Genomic DNA, 15,399 nt, shown 5'->3' with positions numbered 1-15,399 from the left:
ACCTTATATGGTGATTAGACTATGGCTGGTCATCCCTGAGCATCCATTATGTTTGCAGGGAGGTTATACAACAATGAGCATTCAACTTGATTTGCTTACCTTGATACAGGTATGTCTTCCTGTTTTTCATTCATTCATCCCACACTTTTCAATGCATTCCCCTGTCACTTTCCCAACTGCAGAAAAAGCACTTTAATCAGAACAATTTAATTCGCTTCAGTTGTGCATATGTGTATTTCCCAATACAGGTGCTTGTATCACTCCTGCACTGTGGTGACAGTCCAGAGGCACCCAAAGAGAGTAAAGACTGTGGGCAAAGAAATCATGGTGGAGATTTAGGTGTCTCTTATGCCATCAGGAACTGATGCCTCATATGTATGAATGAGAAGTTTATTTCAAAACTGAAAAGTAGCTGGAAGCCAGGGGTTTGAGCCAGTAGCAAGGAGCACATGAAAAGCAGCAGAATTACACTTAATTTGTTTTGCCATTTTTTAAAGCAGTCTAAAAATGTGTTAGCTGCTTGGAATCTGCTGGCAATAGCAAGGCATTGTGCTGCTAAGTCCAAGGGATTCTCTGCTTGAGGCATTTGATCAATTCTGTGTAATGGGAAACTGACTCCCACTGCTTTCATAGCACACAGAGCCCGGCAGGACAAAGAGGTCAGGGCAGAGAGTTCCCCGAATGAGCCCTTTCAGGTAGGCAGAAGATGGCACAGCGACCTGTTGACTTTGTTTGTTTCCTGCTTCAAGGCTGTTTGTGGAGACAGATGACTTTCTATCTGATAACAGATCAACATGCTGAAACGAGAATAGTCAAGCTCTGCATGTGGGGCTATGGCTCTGTATGCATACGCATGTGAACAGATGAACCTATTCATCCTTTTTAGTTTATCTCGAAAAAGAGATCATTTTCTTTGGAATGAGATACAAAATTGCCCTCTTTTCCTCCCTGATGAAATACAAGCTTTTGTGTTTGCCTGCTGCACATAAAAATGCTTCTCCCCATCCATCTCAGCTACTAGTGTATGCACCTCACAAGTATTATATCTTTCTGAACCATGTGATAAGATGTGTTTATGGGGCATCGTTCTTTTTATTTCGCACACCTGATGTACACCTGTACATTTTAATTTCCAAAACTCAAGGAAACCACACAGATACCTTTGCAGTGCTACAATCTTTGTGTGATGGGTTTATTACACTCCAGAGCTTCAAGAGGTTAAGGTCATCCCCCTTTCTTTATTTTGTCAGGCCCAGCATCAGAAGGCAGTGTCACTGAGCAGCTGCCAGGACGCAGGGATGAGTCTCTTAACTACTTCAAATGAAAAGCACAATGTGTGAAGTGATGTGAAAGCTCTATCTATGTTTAATTTGCAGTAAGAAGGGGTTAGCCCTTAAAAATGAAGTACCGGGGCCAAATAATGAAAGGGTGTAGTTGAAGAAGGAATGACTAAGAAAAAGGCCCACTGATAAATATTTTCCCAGTGGGCAACAAAACCAGGTGCTGGCCCTGTTTCCTATCCCTATACCCATCACTAAAGTACTGTTCAGATGCTCAAGGAAGGGGGTAGAGGGAACAGAGAAGCCACACACCCCAGCTCCACATACAGTCTGGCTCCATTGAAAAGCTGAATGCACAAAGCTGGTATATGTGGGGGCATTCACTTGAACACCTGGGTTGTGCTCCTGTTAGGCCATGAAATACATGTTGAGGGGTGTTGGCATGGTCTTGCTACAACACTGAGTTTCTCATAGGCATTTGGCCTGATCCAAGAGGCCTCTTCATATACTATTATGTTCTCAGCAGTGGAATCCCATTCACTTGAATGTTGGAGTAACAGGACATGAGAAAGGGTTAATTTACTTCAGGACCATAAATCATCCCATGGATGAGCTAGTCGCAGGTGTAAGGTCAGCCAAGTCAGTTGCTATGGTAACAGCCCAGTGCCTTGACTATATCTGTGATTAATGCATGCCAGCTGAGTCAATCAGTTAGCTGGTTAGCCAGTCAGTGTTACTTGTCCAGTGTTATGTCTTGAATTGCTGAACTTACTTAGAGCAACAGAGGTACTTTATAATTGAATGTATCTGAATGTATCTGTATCTGCAGAAGCCTACAAGCTGTATATATCTACACCCAGAACTGTTTTACTTCGCTTTCGTGTGGTGAGTGGTACTGGGAGAATCTTCCACTGTGTGGGTGTCTCTTCTGAGATTCCCAACAGAGACCACCAAATACGACCCTGAGTAACATTCATATTTGTTCAGAATAATTTGAGGGGATTAAGGTAAAGGTAAAGGTACCCCTGCCCGTACGGGCCAGTCTTGACAGACTCTGGGGTTGTGCGCCCATCTCACTTAAGAGGCCAGGGGCCAGCGCTGTCCGGAGACACTTCCGGGTCACGTGGCCAGCGTGACATTGCTGCTCTGGCGAGCCAGAGCCGCACACGGAAACGCCGTTTACCTTCCCGCTGGTAAGCGGTCCCTATTTATCTACTTGCACCCGGAGGTGCTTTCGAACTGCTAGGTTGGCAGGCGCTGGGACCGAGCAGCGGGAGCGCACCCCGCCGCAGGGATTCGAACCGCCGACCTTTCGATCGGCAAGCCCTAGGCGCTGAGGCTTTAACCCACAGCGCCACCTGCGTCCCTTTGAGGGGATTAGTTGCCCAGAAAAGGCTGACATATACAAATGTATACATTGTATTGTTTACAAAATGTGCTTATTATGTATTGTTACCCATATGTGGCTAAAGATCTAAACACCTCCTACGTGTTAAAATTTGTTCCTGAAAAGTAGTGCTGGCCAGAGAATTAGGACAGTTGCGCACAGCTCTTTTGAATGGATCTTTTCTGTAAAATTCAGCCAACAAAAGTGGAGCCTCTGACTGGGGCTGAGGGTTTTAAAGATTTTAATACAGAATTTGCTTCCAGTCCTGGAGAACTTGGAGAGCTCCTTAATTTTATTTTAGATGTAGAAATTTTCTATAGATGATAACAGCAAAAATAGCCTTATTTTTGTAGTTTTCAAAAAAGAAGAAATGTATCTTATTTTCTTTTTGTCAACTCCCCCTCCCTTTCCCACCACCTCTCCTGCTGAGAACTCTTCCTTAGCTGAGTTTCCAATGACTCAGGGAATGTGGGTTTCCAGCAGAAAGAATACAGAAATAGTTCAAACTAAAAGCTAATGAGGAAAATAAGCCAAAGTATCTCAAGTATTTTGTGAGGGTTTTTGCCTTTAAGATATGCAGGTACAAAATTGTTGAATGGAACCTTGTGGGATAAATATTTTTCTTGCCCTCTCTTAAAATATGCTATGTCTGCATTAGTGCTGTGCTGAAACCTGTCCTTCAATTTCTCAAAGTTTTTCTTCATCAACAAAATAGGGTGCTTCAGAATGTACTATACTTTCATTGAGTGCAGGGAAAAGTTTACCTTATTGTTTGAGTGCTTTTCGGTGGGAGAGATGTTGGCGGAATCTGTTGCAAATGGACTGTCAAGTAGATTTCCTTCGATCTGTCTGTTCAGTCCCCGTCACGGCATGGACTCTTGCTATGAATGGTTTGCCTTCATTCTCTAAAACTAAAGGCTTTGTAAAAAGCATTAGGAAATTATACATAAATGGATATATAAATTGCTTTGCAATGCCTGTTATTTATGTATTCATTGAGGAGCTCTCCACTGCTTTGCGGGCTATCTTTGGGAGAAGAAAAGGCTAAGGAGTAAACCCTACACAAATGGGGAGTGGAGTTCCTAAGATAGTTGGATGGTACTTTGTGTGCTGCCTCCTGGCAACTCCTGCAGCCAAGGTTGAGAGGAGGGTCTTGTCATCTGGGCAACCTAGGACCACCATACACACTGCCCAGGCTTGCACCCCAGAAAGGTTACTTCAGTGCTGCTAACACAGTGGTTTGACTTCACCCCCAGAGGCGCACTTCATTATCTCTCAAGACAGACAGATGCCAATGAGGACCTTGTTGCTTCTTTTTTTCTTGAAGTGTTGCCTCTAGCAAGTTAATCATTGCCAGAGGCAGCCCATATGTACTACAATTCTAACCATGTCTACTCAGAGATATGTCCTACTGAATTCAATGGGGCTTACTCCCATGTAAGTGGAGTTAATTTGCTCCCTACTGTGAAGTTTGAAAATGAATGGGAAATCGCAATTGGATTTAAACCAGTGAAGCACATCATTCATTTTTAAGGGTTTAAAGCTATCAAACACAAAACCACGTGTACGACAAACAACTGAAATATAAATTAGCTTGAGCATTAAATTTAAGCAGACCCACAATAATGAAAAAATTCTGTATAAAATATTCATTTATGAAATAGGATTTTGCAATAATAAAGGTTAAGTGGGATAGGCTGCAATCCTGTCTGCATAAAATTGGTGAGACAGGCCACAATCCTAACCCCAGTCACCTGGAGGAAGCCCCATTGAATTCAGTAGGACTTACCGGTACTTCTGAGCAGACATGGTTAGAAATGGAGCCATAGATGGCTTTGTGATGGGTCATTAGCCACTTCATTGACTTTGTATTTAAGGTGCCACAAAACACTGTTGTGTTCGCTACAAAAGACTAACAGGCTCTCCCATTAACTGTGTAAGGAAATACACAGAGAAGGTAATGATTTGTAAATATCTGTTGATAGTGAGATATGTGCATCTATTGTGCACTATTGCGTTTAAAGAATCGTATATTTCTGCATCAGTGGACAACAAAATGGAAGGAAGTCTTGTGCAAAATAAATTAACTCCAGTGGAATGGAAAGTACCAGATTTATGTGTGACTGAATGTTGAAATAGATTGAGGCACATTCAGACATCCCTAGTCAGTAATGTGTGTGATTTTCTTCCCATTAAACATTTCTCCAGCAATATGCAGCCTCCCTGCTACCTGTTCTTCCTGAACTCAAAAGGCCCCATGCCTCATGACATTTCCCCCTGGGTTTTATTTGCTTTGGGGAAGCAAAGGCACCCAGGAAGGCTGCAGAGTGCTGATTCCTAGAGAACTGATTTGTAGAATGAAAGAACAGACACCCACAAACATCCCTTGGTCACTTTAAAAGTGAGCTAAGTGCAACAAAAACCCTTGTTTCTTGTCCATGAGAACTTCACATATTTTTTTCTCCCCCTTTGATAAAAATTAAATGCAATTTCTTTTCTCATTAATTGATAGAGAATGATGAAATAAAAAATGCAGGAGAAATGTTTGGTACCGCACTAATTTGAGTACCTCAACCTCACTAGAATAATAGTTGCTTATCCCATGCCAAAGTCAACCTGTGTTCCATCTAATCATACCAAGCTACAAAAAAACTGAAGTACCTGAAGGTACTTCAAATTTGAGAGAGGCTGTAGCTCAGTTGTAGAGCACATGCTTTGTATACAAAGGGTCAATGGCATCTCGAGTTTAAAAAGGACCAAGTAGCAGGCAATAGGAAAGCCAGCACTGGGCTTGGTGCACAAATAGTCTGACTTGGTTTAAGACAGCTTTATATGTTCACTATGGCAAGTGATTAGGGACATGGTGGCATAGATAAAACTGCCTATTGTTTGTGCCACACTTTTTTCACGTCCAGTTTCATGAACGAAAATATTCAGGTCCATACTGAAAGACCAACAACAGTAGAGGGGGCCTCACTGAGTTGAAGGCTTCAAACTGGGTTTGGCCATAATGTCTATAATTCCACCTGCAAAGGAAGTGCAGTGGTACCTCGGGTTAAGAACTTAATTCATTCTGGAGGTCTGTTCTTAACCTGAAACTGTTCTTAACCTGAAGCACCACTTTAGCTAATGGCGTCTCCTGCTGCCGCTGCGCTGCCGCTGCACAATTTCTGTTCTCATCCTGAAGCAAAGTTCTTAACCCAAGGTAATATTTCTGGGTTAGCGGAGTCTGTAACCTGAAGCGTATGTAGCCTGAAGCGTATGTAACCTGAGGTACCACTATATTCCTTTCTGAGGGAACTCTTGCATGGTTTACAGGCTTGGCCATACTTAATGCGAATAGTAAACATTGTGCCACCAAATGGCGACGTGGAGCCCCGTTTTTCTCTACCTGTTTCCCCCTTTTAAATTTACAATGCTTTAAACTGAAATGCTTCTTTGATGTGTCCAGATCCAGCCCAGGTGTCAGTTTTGAGGAGATTTGTGTGCTGTGTGCCTAGGCCACTGTTGCCACACCTAGTTATGGTTCCAGAGTTTTCCCAGTCTGTCATTTTTTTAGGTCTAGAGAAGGTAGAGGCTAAGCTGTGATTGCTAAGCAAAAGCATTATATGACACTTCCTAGGTGGAACTCCAGAATTTAAGAATGGAAACCCTCATTGGAAAAGGTGTTTGCTTCCTGAAAATGCACAACTAACTGAAACAGTTTGAAACCTTATTTAAGAGACAAAAGTTTCTCATCCTCTTACAACAACCCATGCAGGAATGAAGTGGCTCTCTCACAGTGGCTGAGGTGAACTTTCAGAGGTCTGGTTTAAGCACATTCCCACAGTAAGCCATGCTATCTGTGACTAGAAAAGGTCGGCTGTGTTTTTCCGTCAGGGAGATAAATTTGTAGTAAAGGTCAGAACGATTAAGACATTTTCAATTTGCCTTAGTCTGTCACATATTCTTAGTCTTTATTATGCTAAATATTTTATGAAATGCAATACCCGATTAGACAGCTAAAAAGAAGACGTCAACAACAGCCAAGGAAGCAACCATTTTGTTTTGATGTTTTAAAAAGAAGTTCTGCTATTATTGGTGTCAACCAATGTTAAGAGTGTATGACATAACCCTTCATATAATAATTAAACAACCAATTTGCAGTGTGTACATTCTTCAGGTTGTGCTCATTATTCAGTTCTCCATAGGGCACCATGGGTGTTTCCTATTTCAGAACCTCACAACATCATAGTGTTCCTATGGTGTAGTGGTTAAGAGTGGTGGACTCGTAATCTGGGGAACCGGGTTCGCTTCCCCACTCCTATTTTTGCAGCTGCTGGGTGACCTTGGGCTAGTCACAGTTCTCTGAAGTCTCTCAGCCTCACTCAGCTCATAGTGTTTGTTGTGGCGGAGGAAGGGAAAGGAGAATGTTAGCTACTTTGAGACTCCTTAGGGTAGTGATAAAGCGGGATATCAAATCCAAACTCCTCCTTCTCCTCTTCTTCTTCTCCCTTGCACTGCAGCAGAATTTGCAGCAGAACAATATTTTGAACTGTTGGTTTTGACAACCTTTTCCATGCCTCTGTTTCTCTTGTGCCACTTTCTCTAAACTCTTGCTTGGGATTCCGTTGCTTTGTTTCGGCAACAAATTATGTAATGTTTGGAGAGCTGTGAATGTTATAGAATGAATCATGGTCTCAAATTACCAATTTCTTAGAAACTGCTGATTCGTGTCCAGAACAAAGGCATGCCTCCAAACTCTAAATGATGGCTGCAAAGTTGGAATGATATGGGTAGTAATTTAAGGAGTTTACAAATTAAAATATGCGTTGGTTGAAAATATGAGTTTAAGAAAATCCATATGTCACAAGAAAGCCAGAGAGGCCTACTAGCAAGAAATAAAACTGTCTTTTGTATATTTGGCCAGCACCTAGAGTTTTAAGAAAGTTGTTTCTGTATCATAAACTCATTTGCCTCTAATCTCCTCTGTAAGCATTTACTTTGTCTTTTTTCACATCTTCAGTTTCTTGGATTGCTTGATGTTGCTTGATGTAATTACTAATCTTCATGATAGCTAGGGATCATGTTCTCTCTTGTCTTGGCAACAAGTATATTACAAAAAAGCACAGGAGCCCTGCCTTTCTAATCAGTGTGGGTGTAGTGGTTAAGAGTGGTGGACTCGTAATCTGGTGAACCGGGTTCGCTTCCCTGCTCCTCCACGTGCAGCTGCTGGGTGACCTTGGGCTAGTCACACTTCTCTGAAGTCTCTCAGCCCCACTCACCTCACAGAGTGTTTGTTGTGGGGGAGGAAGGGAAAGGAGACTGTTAGTCGCTTTGAGACTCCTTAGGGTAGTGATAAAGCGGGATATCAAATTCAAACTCTTCTTCTTCTAGTCCAGCTTTCAGTTCTCATATAGGTCAACCAGATATGTATGGAAAGCCTGCAAGCAGGGCATGAGCATAGCAGCTGATACTCATAAGTATACTGCCTCTCATGTTGGAGGTAACAGTCATTGATAACTTTATCCTCCATGAATGCCCACTTGAAAGCCATCCAAGTTGACAGCTATCACTACATCTTGTGGCAGCGTGTTCCTTATTAAGTAAACACTGTGTGAAGTACTTTCTCTTGTCTGCCCTGAATCTTCTAAAATTCATGTTCCTTTTTCCACACCCTGCATAATTCTAAACAACCTGATCACGTCCCTCCTTACCTTCCTTTTTTTCTCATTTAAAAAGTCCCAAAAATTGGAACATTTACTTATAGTGGAGTTGCTTTGTCCTCCTGATTATCTTGGTTCTCGATTTCTGCTGCTTTTACAGCTCTGTAACAAACTTTTTGAGATGCAGCAATTAGAACTCTACAAGGTATTCCAAGTGGGTTCAAACCATAGATTCATATAAAGGCATTACGATTCTTCTTAATGGTGATTGTGAAGAATCAAAGAGGAAGGCAGTGTAGGGATGGACTGATCAGCTTAATACTATCTCATTATAGTTTCCATGGCATTCAGTCACAGGTCTTTTCCATCCTGTTTTGTGCACATTTCATGAAAGAACGCAAGACGTCTACATTTAAATAGTATGCATTTCATACGCATTTTTTAAATATAAAAGATGCAATTTTTTGGTATGCTGTTTGCATAACGGAGCCACATTGCAAAATCCAGATTGTGTTAGTCCACTGTGAATTCTTTCTCCATCCCTAAGGCACTGAAGGGTATTTTCAATCTAGAAAGCAGGGTGAGCTCAGGCACCAGCAGGTAGTTAAATGGGCTGAGAAAACATTTCATGAGTCAAGAATCCAGAAACAAGTGTGCAGTTGGGAGGAGGAGGTTGGAAAGCTCCATTGCACAGCCTGACTTCCACTTTGGATGCTACACAATACCTGCAAATGCTAGAAATACATACTGTTTGAATATTGTTTTGAGTATGACATTTTAACTCTCCAATCCAAATTTGGATCATTTTACATTTTTTGCCATCACTTGGTTGTTTTGATCTTGCTAGGCTATAATATGAAATTTCATAAGGTATTAGGTTTCAAAGACTGTCAGCTCACTACTGCATGTTATCTATCAAATGCTGCCAGATGAACTACACCATTACATACAAACCATCAAATATTGATTGAATGTGAATAAGGATCTGTGGTATTCCACAATTTCTGGTCCTGGCTTTCAGTTAGTAAAACCAATGGCAATAATATGATGCCATTGCTACTTCCCCATAGCTTTGCTGCAGCCTCTCTTTTTCTATTCTGTTCTTTGGTTTTCACATTGAGATATATTCTTTTAATAGGAAAGTTCTTAGCTGAAAATAACAGAATAATAGATCTTGTTTTATGTATATAATATATTTCCATCCGAGCAGCAGTTTGCGGTAGCGTGCAAGGTACAGACCTTTTAGAATAGCAGAGAAAACAATAGGATGGAGAATAAGGATACACATAAATTCATTACAATCAAGACCCACAACAGCCACTATCTATTGCATGGCTCCCATAACAATGGAGAAAGAGATACTTGCTGCAACACAGAGAGAGTGATAAGAGCTAATGAAAGGAGAAAATGAGCTTCATAAATATGGAGCTCTAGAGTTGACTGGAGAAAGCCTCTGGGGACGATCGGCCCCTTCACTCTCTAAAAGCAAATCCTTTAAAAGATGTGGAGGTGTCTGACTTATTAGGCTAGAGCATTCCCCCTCCCGCATCTTCTTATGAACCTCAGAGATCACACACACCATCCTGAAAACGGGCATTCATGCAGATAGTCTCAGCACATCTGTGTGGGCACACGCATGCACCTAGATTTATAGGATTGAGGTATTAATCTCAGGCATAAGTAGCACTGCACAAATCCTGAAGTAGTTTTGCTATGCAAATGAATGCTCCAGGGGAACTCATAGACTGCAGTGCTGCCAAGTTTCATGGATGGATTTTTCTCTCTAGACTGACAGCTGTGGAAACAGACAAACTCTGTTTATCCACTCCAGAGGCATGAATCAGAACAGTTTGTGGCAGCATAAACTCCTTACACACCCTACCTAGGCTTAGCATCTCTCCCTACTTATTTTTGAAAAGCATGCCAATCGAATGAAATTGCTCCTCCATTGCTTGTCATTGTGGGTGAGCTGAGGGATGGGAAGGCAGACACAACCGGGAGGCAAAAAGCCAGTCCTACAATTAGGCAGAGTGAAGCAACTGCTTCAGATAGCTGGCTTAGGGTGTTATGAAGGGGCAGGACATGCTTAGTTATATAAAAGTTGTTGTTATTGATTCTATTTGTATTCAATTTATACTACCTGGGAAGGAGAGAAAGGCTTGTAGGATTTTCTGCCTCAAAATAACTTGACCGGCTTTGGGTACACTCTGTGTCATGACCTCTGGAGGGAGTACTATTTACTGCTCAGCTCCAGGTGGCAAAATGTCTTGGACCAGCCCAGGTTGTGGCAATATATTTGGTGTCTACATTTAATGTATCTAAGCACTGCCAAAGCTGATTGCCATAAGTAGAGAAGATATGCTGTGAAATAATTATGAAAAGGTACTGCCGAAAACAGTAGGGATGGTGGCCTGAGGGGACTCTTGTGGTCTGCTCTACCAAAACTTGCTGGTGGTTAGAACAAAATGAATTACGGATTGAGAAATTGAGAAAGTATACCTCAGAATATAAAATGGGTGAGTCAATCAGCACAATGAGGAATTGACCCCTCTGTCAGCAAATGATTTTGGGGTGGCGGGTCCTACAGCAGCCTGTTGATTTTCCATTTAAAAACAAATCACTTAAAATTGAATTTTTGTATGTATAGCTGGGGGCAGGGGGAGAGAACATGGAAATATGTGCAGGGCTCATTTTAAAAACAGAAAGTGGAAAAAGCCCAGCCTCTTTGCTTTATTATTTTTCTGTTATAGATTATTCTGTTTCTTTCTTCTTTTTCTTCTTCTTCTTTTTAACATTAAACACCTTTATCGAGATTTTCAAAATTTCTTTGCATTGTGATGCAGGAAAAACAAAAGACAGCCTTCCATATCAAAAAAGCAGAGTAGAAAAACACATAATATAACATGCCATTTCTGAGGGCTGTTAAAGGTAGAAATAAGTGGAACTGTGGTTTCGATGGAGACTAAAATGAATTCATTCTCTTTCTTCAAAACTGGAGTTGAATGTGACAGTCTAATGGATTCTGCAGTCTGCTCTGGGCACATTCAGAAAGCACTACCCACATCAGCAAGCCTCCCACATGTGCTGTTAAGGCAGGGGTTGGAAACCTGTGGCCCTCCAGATGTTCTTGGACTCTGGCTCCCATCAACCCTAACCAGCATAGCCAATGGGCAGGAATGATGGGAGTCGTAGTCCACCACTATCTGGAGGCACACAGGTTAGCCATCCCTGCTCCAGAAGTGATTCTCCAGGTGCAGTGCAGCTACTGCGCTAGCTTCCTGGCAGGTGGGCCACTGTTGCTCACTAGGAAGAAGGCAGGGAGGAAAGATGCAGCAGGGAGGTCGGCACAGTGTGAGCTGTCCTCTGTAAAGTGGGACACATGGACTTCTGAAGTAGAATATTCTTATCCTCACTGCATGGCTGTCCTCAAATATCCTTTCTTCACTGGCACAGTGATATGGTATTCTTTCTGAGTTTGGATTTGAACCCAGAATTCACATGATTAACCGCTGCATAAGGCAAATCTTTAAAAATGTAGTATAAACAACAGCAACTGGGAAACACTGGTCTGCAAGCGCTCTAACTGCAAAACAACCTTTACCAGAGGTGTTGTGGGCTTTGAAGATGCTCGAACTCAAAGCAAAGGGGAGAAACCTGCTAAGAGGAAGGCACACTTGGCAAACCCTCACCTTGATCAACTCCTGCCCTGAAACCTATGTCCCTACTGTGGAAGGATGTGTGGATCCAGAATTGGCCTCCACAGTCACTTACGGAGTCACTGTTAAGACCGTGTTCATGGAAGACAATTTTACTCTATGAGTTATCGCCAAATAAGAAGAAGACTAGCTTCTGGATTACTGAGCCACACAGAATGCATGTCACAAGGGCCATCCTAAAGATATTCTTTGATGGGCTGTCCTTTGAAAGGATGTGGTGCAACGGCCAACCTAAACAGGTTCTTTAAATCAGCATGGGGTGCAAAGTAATTAATGGTAGAATTGCATACCACAAGGAGGCTAATATCGCTCATGATTAGGTCTCACTTAGGGCCAGTTCACACATGTGAGCTGTCCAATATTTTATCCACCAATCCCCACCACATTCAGAATCCCATTGAGAAATCTGAACCAGGTAGCACAGCTCACAGAAGCCATTTTCGCTGTTGGAGGCTGGATCAAATGTGGATATTTTGTCTTGCATTCATAACTGGCCCTATCAAAGGTTTCCATCCTGGTACTATGCAAGAAGGCCATGCTTAGTATGAGGATCCTGCTTATAAATATTTTGTCAAGAGTTAATGAATGATTTCATAGCTATTATAAGCATGTTGCAGAGCAGCATGTGTTACAGATGGCTGTAAGATACATCTGGAGAAGGTGTTAGATATTATTATAAACCGTGGCTTGAAGCCGCCTCTTGGATTCTATAAACAGTTGATTAACTATTTTTTTTAAATATCAGTTAATCATGTACTGTTTCTTTACCAGCTATTTTTAAATGAACCTTTTACCTAACATGAGTCTATCAAGCTAATCATGCTTTTCCTGTAACATTATCAGATGCTGATTGTTTAATGAGACTAGGTTTTTTGAGAGTGTGTTTGCTGATTTTGAGTGGCATTCAACTAAATAATTGCACTTGTGCGTGGATTACCCCTAGCGCAACGGGACTTTTGCCCATTTTCCCTCTCCCTCTGCACACCTTGCTCCATCCCCAAATCTGCTGTAAAGAGTTTTTTGGGGGGACCAGAACAGATTGGGATGGTGGGGGGGGGGCGGGGAGAGGGAGAGACACTGCACTGTGGAAAGAGAATTCCTTGCACTGATGGAACTTTTGGCTTAACTCCTTATTGAATACAACTCATTATCTTGTATACTTCTCCAAATAATTGCCCAAGTTTACTGAGGAATTGAACAATGCCAGATCTTAACTAGACTGGAACTGGTTAGAGCATGGGTAGGCAAACTAAGGCCCGGGGGCCGGATCCGGCCCAATTGCTTTCTAAATCCAACCCACGGACAGTCCGGGAATCAGCATGTTTTTACATGAGTAGAATGTGTCATTTTATTTAGAATGCATCTCTGGGTTATTTGTGGGGCATAGGAATTTGTTCATTCCTCCTCCCAAATACTGTCCGGCCCCCCACAAGGTCTGAGGGACAGCGGACTGGCCCATTGCTGAAAAAGTTTGCTGACCCCTGGGTTAGACTATAGTGAAAGTTAGTCCGTGATTTCCTACCACCATCTGATCACCACCTGCCCAATTATCCGAGGGGTGCGCACGCACTAATGCATTTATAATGGCATAAACTTTCATGGATTAGAGTCCTATTCGCCAGGTACATGAAGTGTTCCCCTGATTGCTGGCATAACGCATGGTTGAAGGGAGGATTGTAAACAGTGAGGTCATGGAGAAATGAAATGCAAAAAGTACAGACAGAGGCGGCAACATTATTGGGGGGAGCTGCTGTCAGTGTAGATGCCTGCTCTAACTTCCAAAATAGGGTTGTTTCAAGATGAAGGGTGCATTTTCAGTCCCCCTTTTCCTTAGCTAAACAGTGCAGTTATCCATAGCATTTGAGGTCTTTGTCCTATTTTAGTAAAATGCTGCTTCTGGAATGTCACATACTTATGATGGATTGTAGCAAGCCTTTCTTTGTTTGGAGAGAGCTTAGCTAGTAATAATATCAGCCAGGATTGTCAAAAATAGGTACCCAGTGTTAGCCTCCTGAATCTATATTAAGGCATCTAAATAAGCAGCCTGAATTTCAAAAGCAATGAGCCTCCAGCCACTCTGCACAACTGCTAACAACTTTGGAAAAATCAGGCCATTTATTTATGTCCCTAAATATTGATTTGGGAGAATAACTTTGGAAACTATATTTGGAAATCATGGCCTACATATTTTTTTATATATCAGATCCTTCCTACTGAGAAGCTTCCATGAAACCTCCAAATATAATAAAAAGAGACCACTTACTTCTGGCATGCAGCAACCGCTGGGTTAGTATATGTTAACAGGTCAATTGCACACAACAGCAATGTAAACCAGGCAATGAAAAGATACTACTTTGTTTTAATCTAGAACTCTGATCTTCAAGGCTTCTAAATTGTGCAAACAGGTCACATCCGCACCTGTTTTGTTCCCAGGATTGGGGAAGTCATGTGCTTTAAATGCAGTACTTTTTTTCTGGGGGGACACGGGGCTACACATACCCCTAAATATTTTGTGAATCTAAGTTTGGCCTCATTGAGGGGCAGTATTTCAATATGAGTAGGAAAATGAGAGTACCCCTAAACATTTTTTTATATATATAAAAAAGCACTGTTTAAATGTATGGTGTGGCTGTGAAAGGAGGCTTCCTGCCACAGAAGTTCCCTTCCTTGCACATGGAAGGTGATGTAGCCAGTAACAGGAACATGGTAGACTGGGAGTGGTGGTCTATCTCTGTTCCTCCTCTCACCATGTGATGCTTGAATGCCAGAAGATGGCTTTGCTGACACTCAGCTGGGGAAAACAATATTACTACCCTTAAGCTGTCATCTTAAATACACGTTAAGAGTGGGACATAAATGTTATATCTTTAATACATATATATCTGTCACATAAATAACATACATGGAATCCAGAGAGAAAAGTCCTTTACTGAGGAAACTGAGCAAAACACAATGCATCGTTTGAGAAGAACTAAGCAAATAGGTTTTGTCTTTCATAGTTTAGGCCTTGTACATGGCTGGGAGACATACAACCAAACATACAGAGGGATATTTTTTTTTTTAAAAAAAAAACCTTACTTGGAACTACACGGACTACACAGCCAATCAGAGCATGTCCTACTTCAGCAAACATCATGCCACTCTGCCTGATTGCTAAGCAACACCTTAGGCACTTCTGTTCTTGACTAGTTTTCTTTAACACTAAGAGAATTAACCCTTAAGTTGCACACGAGATGATCTCAGCTGTTGCATTTTCAACAGTATGCATATAGGGTATGCTTAGTCCTTTTCGGAGGTCTCACATGGGACCAATCGAGCTCAACACTGCCACAAGGTCCTTCCTATGACTACTTATCTGCTTTTCCATTCTC

General features: G+C 41.9%; 1 protein-coding gene and 1 long non-coding RNA gene across 10 annotated transcripts in view; both read left to right on the top strand.

Moving 5' to 3' along the window:
* The window catches only part of LOC307223165, a 79,059-nt gene extending 77,557 nt beyond the window's left edge, over positions 1-1,502 (top strand). The window contains exons 3-4 of one of the 2 annotated variants that reach the window (XR_013842007.1): positions 59-109; positions 1,251-1,502. This is a non-coding gene — a long non-coding RNA (uncharacterized lncRNA). The remainder of the gene's footprint in view (positions 1-58; positions 110-1,250) is intronic. The other variant, XR_013842006.1, reaches the window with a different exon arrangement.
* Positions 1-15,399, top strand: part of NRXN3 (neurexin 3) — a 1,235,498-nt gene that overhangs the window by 667,338 nt on the left and 552,761 nt on the right. The gene's annotated exons all lie outside the window — the stretch shown is intronic.

This window comes from Podarcis cretensis (assembly GCF_951804945.1).
Source record: "Podarcis cretensis genome assembly, chromosome: 1".
Taxonomy (NCBI): domain Eukaryota; kingdom Metazoa; phylum Chordata; class Lepidosauria; order Squamata; family Lacertidae; genus Podarcis; species Podarcis cretensis.
Note: the sequence above shows the minus strand (reverse complement) of the source record. Positions and strands in the feature narration are given on the sequence as shown.